This window comes from Myotis myotis, unplaced genomic scaffold (assembly GCF_014108235.1).
Source record: "Myotis myotis isolate mMyoMyo1 unplaced genomic scaffold, mMyoMyo1.p scaffold_m19_p_8, whole genome shotgun sequence".
NCBI classification, from domain to species: domain Eukaryota; kingdom Metazoa; phylum Chordata; class Mammalia; order Chiroptera; family Vespertilionidae; genus Myotis; species Myotis myotis.
This window is the reverse complement of record NW_023416390.1, coordinates 33,955,167-33,974,960: the sequence shown is the minus strand read 5'-3', so window position 1 is coordinate 33,974,960 and position 19,794 is coordinate 33,955,167. Positions and strand designations below refer to the sequence as shown.

Here is a 19,794-nt window from a genome sequence, read left to right as displayed (position 1 = left end):
GCCTGCCCCCATCCCCTGATCTCTTTAGGGCTGTATTTTTTTTTTTTTTTTTAATTGACAGTAAAGGCTGTCAGGAGGTGAGGCAGAAATGAAAAAGAAAAAAGGAAGAAGCAGTCAGGAGTGAGCAAGCCGGGCTCCATCGCAGCCGCCGGGCTTCTGGGACGGGTTCCAGCCCATCTTAGTCGCTGAGAGGGGGGCTGTGGTTCTAAGTTCAGGGAAACTGAGGTTGGCATCAGAGACGTGGCAGCAGACAAAACCAGCCTGGCAGGACGATTCTCTGCCAAACAGACCCACCCACGGGTCCGGGAGGGGCCACAGGAATAAGAACTTTCCCATTTGCACTTCAGTTTGCAGCAACACAGCACTCCATGAAGAATCGAGCAAGCCTGGCTCCTCCCTCTGCGGGCTGGTTCAGGCAGTATTGCATACACAAACATTCTTACAACTGCTATTACAGTTAGGAAGAGGAAGGCAGATTGCTTTCGGGGTTCTCAATTATTGAAACCCATATAGAGGTTTCTCTCCAGGAAAAAAAAAGACTCAAAACGAATCAGTGTTTTTTTTTTTACCTGCTACATTCTTTTTTTTTTTTTTTTTTTTTTTTTTTTGAGAATAGGAACACACAGAAGCCACTGGCCTTGACTGTTTGACAATTCTCAAGAATCTCCCCATTCCCAGTAGCACAGTGGGAGTGCTAGGGGAAAACCTCCACTTATAATTCATTCCAGAACAATCCTTACAGCATGAAATGAGCGAATGTAGCCTGCATTTAAATTCTGCATGCTGCCTGGCCAGTGTGGCTCAGTGGTTGAGCAATGACCTATGAACCAGGAGGTCACGGGTTCAATTCCTGGTCAGGGCACATGACTGGGTTGCCAGCTTTATCCCCAATAAGGGGCGTGCAGGAGACAGCCGATCGATGATTCTCTCTCATCATTGATGTTTCTCTCTCTCTTCCTCTCTTTTCCTGTCTGAAATCAATTTAAAAAAATTAAAAATAAAAATAAATTTTTAGCATGCCAACGGGTCACAGGCTGGCCATCAGGACTGAATACACTTAAGTTGAAGGCAGCCATGCAGACCCCCTCTTCAGGAAGGCATAGCACAGCACAGCTCCCGCCAGCCACCCTCAGGCCATTCACCCCAGCCCCACGGTGTCGGGAGGGAGGGTTATTTGGTGTTATTGGGCCTGGGGTTTATGATGGGGAAACTTCAGGCCCAACTGAACAGACAGGTCCAACCCTAGAGGTTGTGAGTTCTGCTGCGATTGTCCCTTTAATTACTGAGCTGCACCGCACTTCCCTCCCCACTGGAACCTTTGTGTGTGCCGGTGTGCGTGTGCCTGTGTGTGTTCCTACCCTCACATCTATCTCTTTGATTCATTTAATTGAGGGCAGGGCACTGGATAAGATCTTAGAAGAGGCATCCCTTGTTCTAGCATGATTTATTACAGCTCTTGAGAACACCTGTTCATCAGTTTATTCTTTTGTTAAAACAAAATCAGACTAAATATCCGGTTCCTTTAAAATATTAACTGAAATCATCCTATGTAATATATTATGAAAAAAAAACCCCATATAATTAAAAAAAGATTATCCTACTTAAGAATAATCACAAGAAAGCTCTCAAATTTGGGTGAATTTTTCTCTACATACAGTGCGTGCGCGAGCACACACACACACACACACACACACACACACACACACACACACTTGTATGGAATTCCAATGATGATTTCTCAGAATGGGTATTTTCCAAGCAGCAAAGGGAAGCTGGTAACTGCCTGAAAACAGGCTCTTCAAAGCAAAGCAATGTCATCAGTTGGAGCATTTAGGCATCCTTTTGATGGGTGCAGACCAAAAAAGTCACTTTCTTATGACAAAATGAAAACAATCCTTTAGTGTTTCCCTTAGAGGAAGAGTCAGCCTGCAAGGGAGATGGCTTTCACACAGAACAGGCTCGCTCTTCACAGTTGTCTGCATTATTGGGAACACAGGGGCCACAGATTCCTCAGTGAATGCACAGCCAGCCTGATGGAAGGCCAGGCTCCTTCCATCACCACTGAGGCAGGCTGAGGGCCTGTGGGAGCCGTCTTCCCTCTGGAGAGGATGGGGGGCCCCACCCCTAATCCGGCCTGGGTGCTTTGGAAACGCTCTCCCTTCCTGAGATCAAATGGGCAGCAGGCTGGAAGCGGGGCCTGGTCTGGGCGACCGTCACATGCCTAATTAATGACCCTGCTGGTCGCAGCTGGAAGAGCTGAGCTGGGGGTGATTAATTAAATTAGCTGGCAGAGGAAATTACAGTAGAAAAGCCAAAGTTTGATTGCCCCATAATTAACCGCAGTGCAAATAATATCTGCATCTATAACTTCCAGCGATGAGATCAGAAGCCAACTGGATCTGGCGCTGATTGAAGCTGTAAATATCCCGTGGTGAAAAATGATAGGTTTGTTCTAGGGGGAAAACTTACAGAAATGGACGTCCAGCTAACATGATCAGGGGAAAAGGGCACCAGGGAGCGGTAGGAAGGAAGCCTTACCTTTCAAGCTGCCTTTTTCCAACATTAAAACACCCTTTTTTCATGTTTCTTTTGGGTTACGGACCAGGCCTGATCTCCTACACAGCCTGTCTCTAAATTTCAGATTTGACTTCCCATGCCTGGATCCTGTGTGTGAGGGTTCCATTCCCCTTCCTCGGTCCAGGGATTAAAACTCAATTCTAAAATAATTTCATAGGCTGATACGAGGGGGCTGCTTTCATCTCCCCTAAAAGAGGAATATTCTATTTAGACCATCAAATGCGTGAGCTATTGCTGCTTTTCTGGATAATGACATTTTTTTCTCTTTTGTAGCAATTTCATGTTCAAAATATGGTTTCATTAGCGATAGGATCCTACTTAAAAAGAAAAAGTATTTTATACAGATAATTGCCCTGCAAAAAACTGCAGAACTTTAAGCAGACGGAAACAGGACATTTTTCTACCATCCACATGTGTTCCCTGGGAAGTTATTTCCGGGCAGAAGTCCTGCGTCTCTGCTGGAGGAGCCTTCGCTAAGGATTTGGCGGCTTTTGACCAAGAAGAACGGCGTCTGCCTGGCCACTGCTCAGCACCTTCCCCCGATCTGGACACACGGGCTCCCAGTCAAGTGGAGGGAACACTATAGGGGGTATACAAATGTGACACAGAGTGACGGCATTGTGAGTTTCACAACCGTCTAGTGGGGAGGTAGGGCAAGAATTGTTGTTCTCATTTTTTTTTAATAAGAAGGTTGAGGCTATGTGGTCAGTGGTGTGGAGGGACAGCTGTGGCTTCCGCTGGGATGGAACTCTCTGGGCAACTGGAGTCATGGCAGGTGCGATGGTCAGTTTCATGTGTCTACTTGGCCAGGCTGTGACGCTCAGTGATTTAATCAAACAGGTATCTAGGCATTGCTGTGAACGGTTAACGCCTTCTGCAATCAGCTGCCTTTAAGGAAAGGCCACCCTTGACAATGGGAGTGGGCCACACCCAGTCAGTTCATGGTCTTATGAGGAAAAAACCTAAGGTTTCCTAAAGAAGAAGGAATTCAGCCTCAAGAATGAAGCATCAACTCCTGCCTGAGTTTCCAGTCTGCTGGCCTGCCCTGCAGATTTCACATTTGCCAGCCTTCACAATCGTGGGCCAAATCCTTAACACAAATCTCTGTGTGCACGTGTGTACGTACACATGTACATACATACATACATACGTACACACACACACACACACACACACACACACACACACAGCTGGTTCTGTTCCTCTGGAAACCCTGACTGATAGAGCAGATTAGTGAGTGAAGAAGTGTCCCCAGCAAAGCGGTGCTGAGCCTGGAGATGATACCTGGACTGGCTTCAGGGGCGGAGGGGCATAAGGTGAAGAAGGAAGAGAAAAAGGAAGGATGCCGGCTGGCCGTGGGTGGGGGTGGTGTGGCGAGGGTACCTTTCTGGAGACCACTGCAATGACACTAGTTAAATTCCTCAAGTCTACAACCTTTGACCCAGTTAGGCTCCTTTTAGGAACCTATTTTTAGAAAACAATGAGTCATAAGCCCCCCAAGATGAAGCCACAAACATGCACACTCCAGCATGCTTTCAGTATTTCTTTGCAAATATTCCCAATGTCCACAGGCAAATGATGAAGCGCTGACTCAATCATGGGATGAATTACTGGGACACCACTGAAAAGAATGCTTTCAGAAACAAGCACAATGACACGGAAAGCGGCTCCTGATGCAACACTAGCCTAGCACAGGCTTTGAAGCTGTTTAGAGCATTATTTCGTGGCAGAAATGTTGCGTACATAAAGACTTCCTGTAATGCAGACACTAACTGGGGGTGGAACACAGGTGCATGCGTGCACCTGTATGTATTTTAGTCCATAGTATACAGTCACCACCAAAGGCGGGCCCTCACCTCGAGCAGGGATTTCTTCAGGAAGGGTTCCGTTGTCCAGTGAGTTTGGGAAACACTGCGCTTGGCCAGGATGTTCACAGCACAGAGCCTTGGCCCCTTCCTGGTTTGGGAAGCTGTGCATACCAGATAGAGGCCACTTTCATTCTGTTTATTTCAGTTCTCAAACACCTCTTTTTCCAGAACCATCTGTTTGTTAACACTTGCCAGAATTAAATTCCCCAGGAGAACGTTCTGGAAGTTACAGCTTTGACTCAGCCTCCTGGTTCCTGGGCTGAGCAGGTCTGGCTGGTTTATGGCCCATTCACCACATGGTTAAGACATTCAAGAAATAGATGTTCTTGAGACTTGAAAAAACCCCACATAGTAGCCTCTTGATTGTGGAAACAACGTCATTTTCTAGATCTTACTGGGAAGGACGTCCGAAGGAGGGCCGTTACGGGACAGGGGTATTGGCAAAGCGGGAGCGGCCTCCTCAGTGCCCGAGGCCGTGTGCAGACTTCACCACAGCACTGCCTTCCTCTGCCCCACGGCTGCTGCCATTTTTTTCTCATTGAGGACCTTGATTGGTTTTCTTCTCCAAGTAAATTTCAGATTCTGAGCCATTTAGCCCGACACAAGCTTTCAAACCTACAACCAATGACGGTATCTTCATGACACGTCTGGCAATTCGCATGGCTGTTCCCACTGTCAGAGGCCCGACTCGGAAGCCGTCAGAGATGCAGGGACACCTCCCAGGCCTGGGAGGAGCGTGAGGAGGTGACAGGAGCCCAGGAGAAGTGTTCCCCCTGCGGGTTTGTGCAGGGGAGACCTCAGGCCATTTCCAGGAGGCCCCAGCAGGTTCCATATTTACCCGAAAGACTTTAAAATCCAGGAAAAGAGGTCTGGGCTCCGTTTCCTTGTCCGCGTCCCAGGCTGGGACACCATTCACCACGACAGCTGCAGCAGGGGACCCTTGCGGTTTGCACCCCCACGGGCGCAGCTCCTTTTTGTCTTGTGTTTCTTCAGACACTGGGAGCCCCTCAGTGTGTGGCCAGGGCTGAGGCCTTGGTTTCCCTCACAGCTTTATTGAGGTATCGTCTACACACCACAAACGCCACCTGTTTTAAGTATACAATCCAACGATTTTTAGTAAATCCACTGAGCTGTGCAACCATCGCCATAACTCAGTTTTATGACACTGCTATCCCCCGAAGATCCCTGTGTCTGTCTGTCCACTGCAGCTGATCTGCATTTCCACCTCAGACCAGCTGGATCTGCTTCCTGTGGCTTAGACCCGCCTCTTCCAGACGCTGCACAGCAATGAAACCACGTCCTAGGCAGGTCTCTGCCTCTGGCTCTCTTCACAGAGGACTCAGGTCCTGGTCATTCCACAGACGCCGTTAAGGAAATGAAAACGGGAATTGTAAGTACAAAGCTCATCGGAGGGAGTGCTTTGCATTGGAGTAATTTTTGGTCACTGTTCAACTATTTTGATGCAAATTTTCATAACGCTTTCACATGTTGATTCTGGTTCAGAGCAGCACCTGCTGTATTTAGGTGTTGGATTTGATGCAGACTACTACTTAGTAAGAGCAAATGGACTCTTTTAATTTTTAAAATGAATGTGAAATGGCTGAGTTTACATTTTTGAAAATGAAGGACAGCCTGTGCTGTGCGTGCCAGACGGAAGCTGACCACTAACTGCCTGGAGCGTGTGATGTGAATTAGCTCCTCAACGTCTACACCGCAGCCCGATGACGAAGTCGCTGCCTTCAGAAGAGACTGCTGGGGTGGTTAAATGAAGGATGAGGGAAGTCTTTATTGTACAGTCAGTCTTACTCCCACCAAAGAGATGTTGAGCCTTTTATAGTTGACTAGAGTCCGGTGCACGAAATTCGTGCACAGGTAGGGTCCCTAGGCCTGGCCTGCGATCAGGGCTGATTGGGGTCTTCTGGCTGCTGGCCGGGGTCTTCATTCATTCCGTGTCACCCCCCTGGTGGTCAGTGCACGTCATAGTGAACAATAAAACTCCTGGTCTCCTGGTCGAACACCGGAGGGGACAATTTGCATATTAGGTGCATATATATATATATATATATATATATATGTATATACACACACGTATATATATACACACATATATATATACACAAACACACACACACACACATATACATATATACACACACACATACACACACACACACACACACACACACACATATAAATAAATGGGGGAGGGAAGAGAGAACTGCAGACACTGTGCCGAGGGCTCCCTGGCGGTCTCCACTCAACCTCTCCCTTTGCAGAGGACACTTTGTCGGGAGAAGTTAAGGGACCTGCACTGCCCTGTCGCCCAAACAGGCCCAGCGCCCTTGGTTTCTCACTGGGGGCCCTGCTACGCCCGCTGCTCCCTCCCAGCAGCTGGTGTGGAAGGAATGGCTCAGAGAGGACTTACGATCAAGGACACAGGACGAGTCTAATGAAACTGTCACTGGGTCTTTAATGAGGAGGCTTGTCTGCTCGAAAGCACTGTCTGGAAGTAAAAAATCATGACCTCGCCACTGTCTCCCCTGCCCTCCCGGAGGCCCACCCAGAGTGGCTTCGGGAAGCTGGCAGCTGATTTTTCTGGAAATGAGTCAGCAGGTACATGCACCACCTGGCCAGTGCTGGGCTGTGTTTGGGGGACAGGCCGGGGTATAAAGCTGGTGGTCGTCGGGTGGGCAGTCTGGGGGAGGCAGACGGGCAGACAGCTCTGCTTGCTCAGGGGAGCTGTGGCCACACAGGACTGTGGGACAGAGCGGATTCCGGCTCCCTCGGCAGCGGCGTGGCCTGGTTTTTGGCTGGTTCTTCTGTGCTACTCAGACCTCTTCTGCTACTGGCATTGTGGGCAGTTCTTCCTTTCCTAGGACCATCCGGGACATACATCCCAGGCCTCAGGACTAAATGCCAGTCAACCGTCCACCCCCAAGGTCATTTCCAAACACTCCCTGAGCCGAAAGCACAGGAGAGAGAGGCACTGGCACAAGGGCCCTGGTCACGTATATGTCGAATTCCATGCTCATGAGCACGTGGCCCATTTCCTTTAGGAGCTTCTGGATAACAAGCCTCCTCCAAGTCCTGGGTTAGACCACAGGCAAGCACCTGCCCTGCCCGGTGTCCTCTTCTCCGATTTAAACAGGCATCTCTAACTTCGTTAGGATCGTGAGGATGGGTGTGAGACATGAGGCCGGCCTTGGTGGTCCTCAGAAGTCACAGGCAGGTCATCAGGGCTGTCTTTATCCTCCGGGGCCGCTGTGTTAGATCACGCATGTTAGAGATGGGCTTTTTTATGCAAGATTGAGTGATGTGTACCCCAGGTAACGTCCATCTTCCAGACCCCAGGTGGGTGAAATTTTGTATCCATTACAGATGACACTTATTTGAAGCTCCAGTGGTGCTGCCACCGCTGTCCCCATTCTCCAGGAACTCAAGCAATGTCTCGGAGATCAGGGCTCGCATCCGGGGGAGGCTGGCTTTGTCCTGCAGGTTTTGGACGCTCTGTCCCCAAGCCCAGGGATCCCTCTCTAGAGTCACGATGGGACCCGCAGGGCTCAGCCTCAGCTTAACGACCTTGTCAATGTCCCTGGTCACAATTGTGTGCACCTGACACCTTTATTAGCCGAATCTCAAACGGTCAGGGTTTTATGACTGAAATTACCTTTTGTTTGTTCTGTCGTCTGTCATTTAAAGACCTTGCCATGCGCCCCATGGCCCCAGAGAGAACACTAATCGTCATGGTGGATGCCGTCTCTCTCCAGGCCTCCAGGCTGGGTGAGTCCTGATGGTGTGATGTCCTACATCCCTTTGGCCAGGCTGCCTCCTAAGAGGTCTGTGAGTCAGCAGGACTGGTGTTCAATTCTGGCTTCACAGGCTGAGCGACTGAATCCAGTTTCCTTTAGTATCAGAACAGAGAAATGACGTCGATTTGCCCCGTGGATTCCAGGGGTCAAATTCCAGGCTATGTTGCGCCTGGCCTTTCGCAGGCTCCTCACAGGCCCTGAGCACCTGGCGGCGATTATCTCTCATTCACACTCACTCATTCCCGACATGAGGCACCACCTTCTACCTGGCCTCACTCCCTCCAAGTCAGGGAGTTTTGGCTCAAATGCAAATCCTGCCCTGAGCACTATGCCGGATCCCTTCCTGCACGGGCTCATGTGCCAAACGAGGGGGCCGCATGCCAGCTGGGCTAACCTCTCCCCAGCCCGGCTTCAGCCACCCTGAGTGGTTTACACCTTCGCCCAGAAGGTTTTCTTGGTGGAATGCCCTCCCCATCTCTTCTCCTTGAAAATTCCTTCTTACCTTTTTAAATTTTTTTTGACATATTCACATACTATACAACTCATTCTTTCAATGTGTATGACCCAGTGGTTTTAGTATATTTACAAGGCCATAGAGCCATCACCACCATGGAAATCCAGATCAGACCCTGTAGCCACCCATTCGGCAGACACCCCCACCCGCTGCCCCTCCCCCACCCTGGCTCTATCCACCTGCCTCTGTGGATGCACCTGGTTTGGCTGCTGCACATAAGTGGGAGTCATGTGACATGTGCCTTCTGCATCTGGTCCTTCCACTCAGTGTGATCTTTCCAAGGCTCACCCATGTTGTAGTGTGCATGGTACTGTATTCCTTTCCGTGTCTAAATAACCCGCCGTGTGGGTATTCCACCTTTTATACACCTACTTTCTTTCTTTTTTAAAAATATATTTTGATTTTTTACAGAGAGGAAGGGAAAGGGATAGAGAGTTAGAAACATCAACGAGAGAGAAACATCGATCAGCTGCCTCCTGCACACCCCCTACTGGGGATGTGCCTGCAACCAATGTCCATGCCCTTGACCGGAATCGAACCCAGGACCCTTCAGTCTGCAGGCAGGCGCTCTATCCACTGAGCCAAACCAGTTAGGGCTACTTTCATTTTATGGACATTTGGACTGTTTCTACTTTGGGGCTATTGTGAAGAATGCTGCTATGAACACAAAGGCACAACTTTTGTATGCACATGTGTTTATTTCTCTCAGGTATATGCTTAGAAGAGGAATTTCTGGGTCATATGGTAACTTCACGGTTAATGTTCTGAGGAACCTCCAGGGTGTTTTCCCAAGTAGCTGTGCTGTTTAATATTCTCACTGGCAGCATGAGGGTCCCAACTGTCACACAGCCACGCCACACCTGCCACTGCCTTTCCATTGTGGCCATCCCAGTGGGTGAGAAGCAGTGGCTCAACGTGGCTGGACTCGCATTTCCCTGATAAATAATGATATTTTGCATCTTTACATGTGGGTTATTTGTATACCTCCTTTAGAGAAATGTCTGTTCAAAGATTTTGCACATTTATAAATTGAGTCATTTGTTTTCTATTGCAGAATTAAACTTATTCTTCATACATTCTGGATACTAGACTCTTACTAGACATTTGGTTTTCAAATGTTCAGTCATTCTGTGTCTTCTTACTTTCTTGGTATTGTCCTTTGAAGCTCTAAATTTTTTTAATTAATGAAGGTCAATTTATCAATTTTTTTCTGTCACTCATGCTTTAGGTACCATAAAGATTTCTCTCTCTGTTTTCTTTTAAAAGTTTTATAGTTTCAGTTTGTACACTTAGGGCTTTGATTCATTTGGAGTTCATTTTTGTATCTGGCAAGAGATAGGGGTCTAACTTCATTCTTTTCTATGTGAATATCCAGTTGTTCCACCACACTTGTTGAAAAGATGATTCTTTCCCCATTGAATTTTCTTAGCATCTCTGTTGAAAATAAATTAACCATAGATGTATGGGCTTACTTCAGGACTGTTAATTCTATTTTATTGATCTATATGTATATCGTTAGGACAATATCAATAATCTTGGATTATTATAGTTTTGCAGTAAGTTTTTAAATTCGGATATATGAGTCCTCCAATTTTGTTATTCTCTTTCAAGATTGTTTTGCCAATCTTGGGGGGGGGGTGGGGAGAGGGCTCCCTGGAATTTCCATATAAACTGTAGAATCAGCTTGTCCATTTCTGGAAAAAAAACACATTTGTGATTCTGAAAGGAATTGTGCTGAATGTATACATTAACTTCAGGGAATACTGCTTTCTTAATAATGTCAAGTCTTCCAACCCATGAGGATAGATGTCTTGCCAATTATTTAGGTCATCTTCAAGTAGTTTTCAGTATACAGGTTAAATTATTCCTATGCATATTATTCTTTCTGATGATATTGTAATTGAAATTGTGTTCTTATTTTTTACTTTGAATTGTCCATTGCTAGTGTTATAGAAGCACAACTGACTTTTGTATGTCGATCCTGTATTCTTTGAGCTTGCTAAGCTCATCTATTAGCTCTGACAGTTATTTGTGGATTCCTTCGGATTTTTTATACACACGAACACATCATCTACAAATATTTTTACCTCTTCCTTTCTAATCTGGATGCCCTTGGTTTCTTTTTCTTGCCTAATTCCCTGGCTTGAACCAGTGCTGAAAGAAGTGGTGACAGTGGACATCCTTGTCTTATTCTTGACTGTGTATACTGTATCATTATGGATGATGTCAGCTGTGGGTTCTCCATAGATGCCCTTTGTCAGGTTGAAGAAGTTTCCTTTTATTCCTAGTTTGCTGAGTGTTTGCATCATGAAAGGGTATTACTGCATGTTGTCCAATGGATTTCCTGCATCTCCTGAGATGATCATGTAGCTTTTGTCTTTCATTCTATTAATGTGTTGTATAATACTGATCAATTTTTGTATATCAAACCAACCTTGCATTCCTGGGGAAAATGGCATTTGATCATAGTGGGTTGCAGCACTTGCTAGGATGGTACATTGGAGATGCAAGGTCACATGAGACACATAGCTAGGTCTCAAGAAATGAGGAATAAAGTCCAGGGACTTCGGTGAAGTCAGGGAGGAGGACTCTAGGCAGGGTTGTGGATATTTGTTTATTATTATGCTTGGTGTGGACAGGTGCTCCCCAAACTTTAATGTGCATAAGAATCACCTAGAGCAGTGGTTCTCAGCCTTCCTAATGCTGCGACCCTTTAATACAGTTCCTCATGTTGTGGTGACCCCCAACCATAAAATTATTTTTGTTGCTACTTCATAACTATAATTTTGCTACTGTTATGAATCGTAATGTAAATATCTGATATGCAGGATGTATTTAGGCGACCCCTGTGAAAGGGTCGTTCGACCCCAAAGGGGTCGCGACCCACAGGTTGAGAACCGCTGACCTAGAGTTATAACATACTGCTGGACTCTACCTAAGGGATACTGATTGGGTGGGTTTGGAATAGAGCTGAGAATATACCTTTCTAGGTAATGCTTAAGTTGCAATGAACCACCCTACAGATACAATGCAGAGTAAACATGGACTGCATCTTCCACATCAGCAGACCTTCCCCAGCACCTAAGAGGACATGCACCACTTGTCTGTCTCATTGTCAGCATGCAGGACCCAGGCACAAAGCTGGTTGAGTTTTCCAGACAAAAAAGATCCCAGGAAACTTCATAAAGATTGTTTCATTTTAGCATTAAATTCACATGAGTAAGTGGTTGAAAACAATGGCTAGTTGAATCTTACAAATAAGAAAATGCCCTGACTTTTTAAAATTCTAAATTGCAGACAATGCTGGCCATGCAACCAAATTAGAACTCCTCTGGCCCAGCTCCACATTCCATCATGCAGATAATAAACCTGGTTGTGAGCTGAGAAATGCACGCTGAACGCTTCACCAGGCCGTGCTGGGTCAGGGACATGCACGGAGGGAGTGCGGGTGGGAGGACCTGGTTATGTAAAAAGCTGGGGCTTGAACCCGGTGCCTATGTGGGTCGATCTAGATATGTAGATTTCTCGGCGCTGTTTTCTGTAGAAGCTCTTAAGATAAGCATCGACCACAGAGAATTAAGACTTTGGAATGACTAGGAAACTGAAAAGATCAGGTTTGCCACATGAATAGATACTAAAACAAATGATGCTTTGTTATTCTTATTTAAGTTACCACGAGTGAGGCTTCTAGCATTTTGTAATTGGAAAGATATTGCAGTTATGTACACTAATTATATATGTGTCTTTGTAAATACACTATATATACAGAGATAGGATGGCTAATAAGAATATGAGCTGGGGGTGGTGAGGGCTTGGGGGGGCGGGGTTAGTGTGTGTTGGGGGGAAGGGAACATATGTAATACTTTCAACAATAAAGACTTATTTAAAAATTGAGCTGGGGTCAAGGGGAGGAGAGGGGAGGGATGCTGGTAAACACAATGGTGTCTCCAGATGCCATGAGTGACCTTCAGATTTGACCTTCAGATTTGGGCACAATGCTGAGCAGAAAAAGGGCAGCAGCAGCAGCAGCAGGACCAGGGCTGGGTTTCAGGACTCACACCCGGGGTCAGGTGATCTGTCCTACAGTCCTGGGTGACCCTGGAAAAAATGACTCAAGGACCCTAAGTCCACATTCTTCTCCCCTAAAACACGGGCTCCTCCCACGTCACAAGATGGCTCTGTGCTAAGGAAGAGCACACAGCACACTGCGAACCCTGGACACGGGGTTGTTTCCTGTCTCCGTCAGTATCAGGAAGGAGAAAGCAGAATGGATCCTCGGAAGAGCGAGTTTCTGGTGCACGATGATCAGACAGCCCTGGGAGAAACGCCCCTTTGGGAATGCCCCACTGGTGGAGATCTACAGGGCAGCTGTTCTGAGAGTGTTTACAGGCCCGTGTTCCGAATGTCTTCCACAACATGTAATTCAAGTCTCAACAGGCTCCCGTACCGTTACATTCATGCGCTCGCAAATGACAGAGGCCCACACATGGTCAGGAGCCCACACGTGGTCAGGGCACCTAGAATACAGCTATGCTTATTGATGACGTGCATTTTCATCTACCAGTGACAATACAAATTCTTTAAAACAAACAAACAAACCCAAAAACCAGACTCTTTGATAGTCTCTATGGCTACACTTCAGAGAGGAAATGGTAGTGGTGTTCAAGCCCCGGTTGCAAAGCTGGTTCCCATACACACCTGGTCTCACAAGATCAAATGATGCCGGGGGTCTGCAGGCAGCGGTGGCCATCCTCACCCAACCAGAAGCTGTTTGCCCGTCTGGTTCAAAGGCAAGTGTGAGGGGCAGTTAGTCTCTAGGAAGCGGTCCTATTTTGCTCAACCTTATGGAGAATCTTCTAAAGTTTGCCTTTCTTACAATGAGCACTAGTCTAGACGGAGAGCTGTGTCGGGAGCACAGCGGCTGAGCGTGGACCCGCCAGGCTCCCGGCCGCCGCTGGCTTGCCGGATGGCTGTCTCTGTTGCCAGCTGTAATCCGTAGGTATCATTTCTGAGGCAGTGCTGATGCATTTGCACTTCTCATTTGTACATTTTCCTAATTGGCTTAATATTTATAGGGGAATATTTCTGATCTGGGCACAGAGCTCTGGTAAATTCAAGCCTATTTAGCGATGTGCTAATGAGGACCATCCAGTCCTGACCAGTCGCTAAGTGAGTCATGGCTCAGAGTCTGACTCCAAGCTGGCTTGCTAGGAGAAGTCACTAAAATATCTTAAGTAAAATCTGAGATCCCCGAGCAGCTGTTGCATCTACAGGGCCATGGATGTATCAACTTTACTGGCAGCAAATGTCAGGCCGGCACACAGACGACCTGCCTGCAACCCCCCAGGTCCCCAGAATCTGCCGCTGTCCCTGCTTGCTCAGGACCCTGTCCCTGTCTGGCTGGGAGGCTGGACAGCTCTGCCGGCTGGGGCTGGGCATGCCCGCTGACAGGCGCACCACGATGACAGAAATTCACTCTGAGTTGCAATTAGTGGCACTGTCATTTTCGGGGGCTCCTGCCAATTAATTAAGCCTGTCAAACAGGAAAACCACAGCGCTCACATGATAATTTATATTGGAAGAGACTGGCCTCACGGAGCACAGCGGCTCCCTCCACAAACAGAATTCTCCCTCAGAGCGCTGAAATAAATACCAGACACGGAATAAAATAAAACAACAGAAAGTGAGCGTGGGGGGGGGGGGGCGGTCTGCAGGGAAGAGGAAAGTTAAGCTGCCCTTGTTGTGACTGTTAACTCGGGTCGCAGGAGTGGAAGACAGGCTGATTAAAACTCCAGACGAGCCCCCAGCTCCCTGAACCCTCCGCGTCCGTCCGGGATGATAGAATCAGAGGAGTTTATTCATACCATTAAGCCCCAGAGAACTTAATTGAAAGAAGAGCACAGCCCGGACCTTGACAAGCGGGAGGTCACAGTAATTGCTGCCGGACATATTTAACATTAAGATAATCAGGCCATTAATTACCCTTTGGATCATTAAATCAGCCAGTTGCAAAATGAAATTTCTGCCTCTATTACTCACTTGAGAGACCACAGGGGTGGCCTTTAATTTATCAGTGAGCTTGAGATACAAAGGCTGGGCTGGGGGAGGGCAGGCGGGGAGGGGGCCGTGGTGGCGCTGGCGCGGGGGCAGGGCATCAATCGGCCATGCTCAGTGATCGTGGCAAATTAACTAGGTAAGATAACCTCCGAGTCCAAAGGCAGAGGCTGGGGGTATGTAAATAGATGAGGGCAGACAGGGAGATCAGAGTCCGCACATCACTTAGCAGGATAATAAAGGAAATCATCCTTGATTATCAGTGCTAATTTGGACACTGCCGGTAGCTTGTTATACGTGTTCTGAGTAGCATTTAATTAATTCAATTGCTTGTTAATGAGGGAAGTGACATGTGGGGAGCAGATGCCACCCAACTGCAGATGGGCTCTGGTCATCATGGCAAAGTCCTTTTTTTTTTTTTTTTTGCCTATGTCTCCCCTGCCCATTTTTTTTTTTCCCCTTTAAAGAAAGAAAATAGAAAAAGGTGTCAAGCATAGAGGAACACTCAAAAGAGACAAAACATTGACCTTGGAGGGCCAAGAACTGTTGAAAAATAATAAGATGAGACAGTCCTGGGGCTGTGGGAACTCGTGTTCCCTGAGGCCCCATTTGGAACGGGGCGTCTCTATGCCAGAAATTTGAGCCCGAGATTACTATATTGTGATCTCATGATCAAACCTAACGAGACAAAGACGTGGCCAAGTGGTACTGCTTTTAATATCTCAGAGTTAGCGGTGGGGATCCAATTATTTTCAGTTTGGATACATCTCCCCTTTCTCAACATCTCCATGTGCATAAATAAGATGAAGTGGCCTTCCAGAATCAAAAGGGCCGAACTCGGATCACTGGGCTGAACGCTTGGTCTGGGAGCGTGCACCTGTCTCTCCCATGCGGACACCTCCAGTCCCGCCCCAAGTCTTCCGCCTGAAGTGACATCCTTTGACAGGTTAAAGACAGGAAGGGAGTTTAGGTGTGCAGGTGAACTGATAAATAATGACAAGAAGAGAAAGGATGCTACAAGAGGGAAAAGACTGCATACTGACCCAGTGGAATCAGAGGAAGGACTGAGGTCACTGGGGGGCTTCTCTCAGCCTCTTTCGTGGATGTGAGAACACAGGGGCTGCTCTGATTCCCCAAATCGCCACGCACACAGGCTACCTGCACTGAAATGCCTCAGAGCCAGGCCCTGTGGACCCACGCGGGCCAAATGCTGCGACAGAGTCACAAAGATGGGAGAGGAAGGAAGGACAGTGGTCAGGAAAGCGGCACCAGAGGGCTCTGCTCAGTCCTGGCAGGAAACGCTGTTCCCTGCAGTCAAGCCTAAATGCTAAGTGAACCACGGCTGGGAACAGAGAAGACTGATAGTCCCCAGTGCCCCGTGCGTGGCCGAGGGCGAGAGGACGCACAGGTGGACTGAGATGTCCTAGCTGTGTGCTGGCCACGCTGAAGCCCCCATTCACTCAGGACACACGAGGCACTGAGGGGGCAAGAGCACCTGACAGGTGTGCCCACGCTGACCAGTTTCCTGTCACACTCATTCATTCACTCAAGACACAGGCACCTGACCGTTAATAATCTCTACCTGAGCGAATTATTCCTTCACTCGAAACAGGATCACTAAGGAGCTTGGTGACTCCTCTGGCCTGGGTGCTCTGGGCCCCAGTGCCACCTACGGACAACCACACACTACGTGGTGTGAGGCACAAGCTCACAGGCTGTGCGTCCTAAGTCTGCTCCTACAGACAGCAGACTGCCCCTCCGCAGCCTCTACAATCTAGCTGATGTTGTCTACTGTTACTCCGCATTTAAAATCCATATTTTAAGTGTGTGCTTAAATGGTATCAATAGCAATTAGAGAGGAGAATTCGGATTCCACCGCAGATGGAGTTAATTGTTACGGCATCGACCTCGAGAACACGCTTTCTCCAAATTACACCGCCATGCGGAGCGGGGACGCGGGGCGCCCTCTCCCCTCCCGCGACAAGACATTTCGTATCGAGTGCACTGGGAAAAATGGCAGTTGTTGCAGAATCCATCCAAAAAGATTTTTTTTTTTCTTCCTGGGAGTAATTAAAAGATGCTTTTCTTGACTAATGGTTCCCCGGTTTAGGAATGGGAAGTCAATACGGCTTTGCCGCCGTCAGCTTCGATTGATCACAGTGCTGGTAAGGTTGGACCGGCAGTGCTCAGGGTGGCTGAGAATCTCTGGAACCAATTATGAGCCGGCCGAGGCCGCCTGACCAGGGTGCAGGGGCCAGGAGCACACGGCCTGCCAGCCGGGCGGAGGCACCTGTTTCCCTAACTCCCTGCCCGCAGGACTGGGCGACTCCCAGGTTCGGTGGTTCTGGGGAGTGGCTGTTTCCCTGGAGAAGGATCTGCTGTGTTCTATGTCCCCACGGTCCTGACCCCGTATATGTATGTGTGTGTGCATGCGCACGCGTGTGTGTTTGCAGGGAGGAAAGCACGCTCCTAATTATATCCCACTGTCAGAACGAATCCTCTGAACAAACTCGAACGGACCAGAGCTTCTCAAGGAAACAAAGAATGAGACGGGAGGATGGCCCTGGGGTCTTCCTTGGCTAGAGATACACAGTTACAAAAATAGTGCTTTTTAGGGTTCCATTAGGGCCACATGAGAGACCCTTCCGGCTGTTTGTTCTGACCGTCATGGGTTCCGCGGAGACCAAAGGGGGTGGGTTGTGGGGGTGTCTCCTTGCCGTCTTGGAGAGGCAGGATCCAGACTGGATCACAGACCAGAGTCCTGGAGATTCTAGCCCAGACCTGGAGTGCCTCGTGTCTATTAGCAGACGCCGCAGGCGGCAGGGCAGGTGGGGGTGTCTGAGTGACTGCGTGTTCTACCAGGATGAGATTCTTTCATTTCTCACAGGGCATGCAGGATGGCTTGTTCCCCCAGGGCCACGCCTTCCGACGGCCTCCCTGCCTCGTCGCCATCCCTCCCAATGACGCTGCTGCCTGCCTTTGGTCCTTCTGGGAAAAGCAGACATACACGGAGGCATAAACAGACCCAACAACTCACCCTCTGCCCACCCCTCAGGTGCTGTTACCCACCCTCTCACCCCCAAGGCTCCCCCAGGCCTCGGCTCGGCTCTGGCACCACCCATCCCCACAACCAGCCCCGTGGGAGACCGCCCCCCACACTGACTTCCACATTTAACCCCAATGGGCGCCCTAGGGCTTCCCACTCCTGCCTTTGCCTAACCACCTCCCCACCCCCAGGCCTGGCTATCACCCCACATTCCCGAGTCCAGCTCAGATGCTGTTTCTCCAGCGAGACTTCCCTGGAGCACAGCGGCTATGAGAACCCCTCTGTCCTGTGAACTTGGCCCAGCCCTGGCCTCCTCGTCTGGCCCCAAGGGCACCCCCGACCACAGGACAATTACAAGAACCATTTATCACTTCTTTTCTAGAAGGTGGTCAAGAGTATTTGCTGAATTTAATTAAACATGAAACTCCCTGGGAAAATTACTAAAGGCACAAAGAAACATCGAATTCTTATAGGTGCCTATCTTGTTAAGAATGTACAGATTTCTTTTTTTTTTTATATATATTTTATTGATTTTTTACAGAGAGGATGGGAGAGAGACAGTCAGAAACATCGATGAGAGAGAAACATCGATCAGCTGCCCCCCGCACATCTCCCACCGGGGATATGCCCGCAACCCAGGCACATGCCCCCGACCGGAATCGAACCCGGGACCCCCCAGTCCGCAGGCCGACGCTCCATCCACTGAGCCAAACCGGTCTCGGCCAGATTTCTGAATTCCCAAAGTTACCTGGAAACACCAGGTAACACGCCCCGCCCCCCCCCGCCCCCGCCCGGCCTTGGAGAGGAATTCCAGCTCTGCTCGCTTTTTAGGGAAGCCCAGGATGGGGTTTAATGGTAGCCACCCCCTCTGCGAGGAAGGGAGGCTCTGATACGACTCTAAAATATAAAGATGTGATGTGCGTGACACTAGAGAGGAGGGAACTGACACACTCAAGGGCCTGACTCACACACAGGAATCGGAATCTAAAACACCCCCACACAGTCTGCACTTATGAGAAGATAACCTTGATGTCAAGTAGTTACCATTAAAAAATTAACCCACATCCTTGTTTCCAATCATTCTAAATGCTCCTAATTATGACAGATGAAAAAACAAACTTTTCTCAAGTTCATGATATGAACCACAGAATATATGCTTCTTTTATATAGAAACAGGTAAAATGCATCAGGTTAATTTTTTCTGACCCATTTTAATTGTTTTTCTGTACTCATACATTATACTCAATCCAATTTCCACTCATTTTTCATTTTCAGACCTAAATATTTTCCAAGGAAACTATATCTACAAAAAAAATATTATAACAAAAATTAATCTCTTCAGAATGCTCCTAGCTGGTGACCAGGCCGATGTTCACATTCGTGTTAAGTCAAGATAAATACATTTTGAAAGTGCACCCTCTGTTCAGCCTATAAGACACTTGCCCATGTTCATCACCAGCTGCAACTCACCTTCCAAGAGCTCACACAGCAAACCTCCGCTGTGGGAGACACACGCCCCTCGCACCCTTTCTCGCCCTCGCCCTCCGCAGCAGCCCTGACACACGGAGCGGGACTGCTCCCGCACCGGCTTCATTCTCCCAAGTGAACCCAAGGTGGCACCAGAAATTCTCTCTTCAGTGTTAACGACCCAGAGCCCACCCACTCGGAGCGTCACTGTCGCCCAGCGGAGGGACCCACTTCTTGCCCTCACAATGGCCGCTGCTTGGACTTTCATGTTGTTTGATTAACAGCAAAAAAATTTAAAAAGTGCTCAGGTTGGGAGACCTATGGCCTCCCCCTGCTCCTCCACACCCCTGAGATGTGAATGCTGAGAGGGAACCCCACACCCGACTTCAGAACCGAACACCCGGAGAGGGAAGCGTCCGTCCTGCCTCCGGGAACGAGGCTCCCTCGGAAGCCGTTCTA

The 19,794-nt window shown here is 48.4% G+C and overlaps 1 protein-coding gene across 8 annotated transcripts in view; it reads right to left on the bottom strand.

Moving 5' to 3' along the window:
* AGAP1 (ArfGAP with GTPase domain, ankyrin repeat and PH domain 1) overlaps window positions 1–19,794 on the bottom strand; it is a 413,197-nt gene that overhangs the window by 28,272 nt on the left and 365,131 nt on the right. The window lies entirely within an intron of this gene.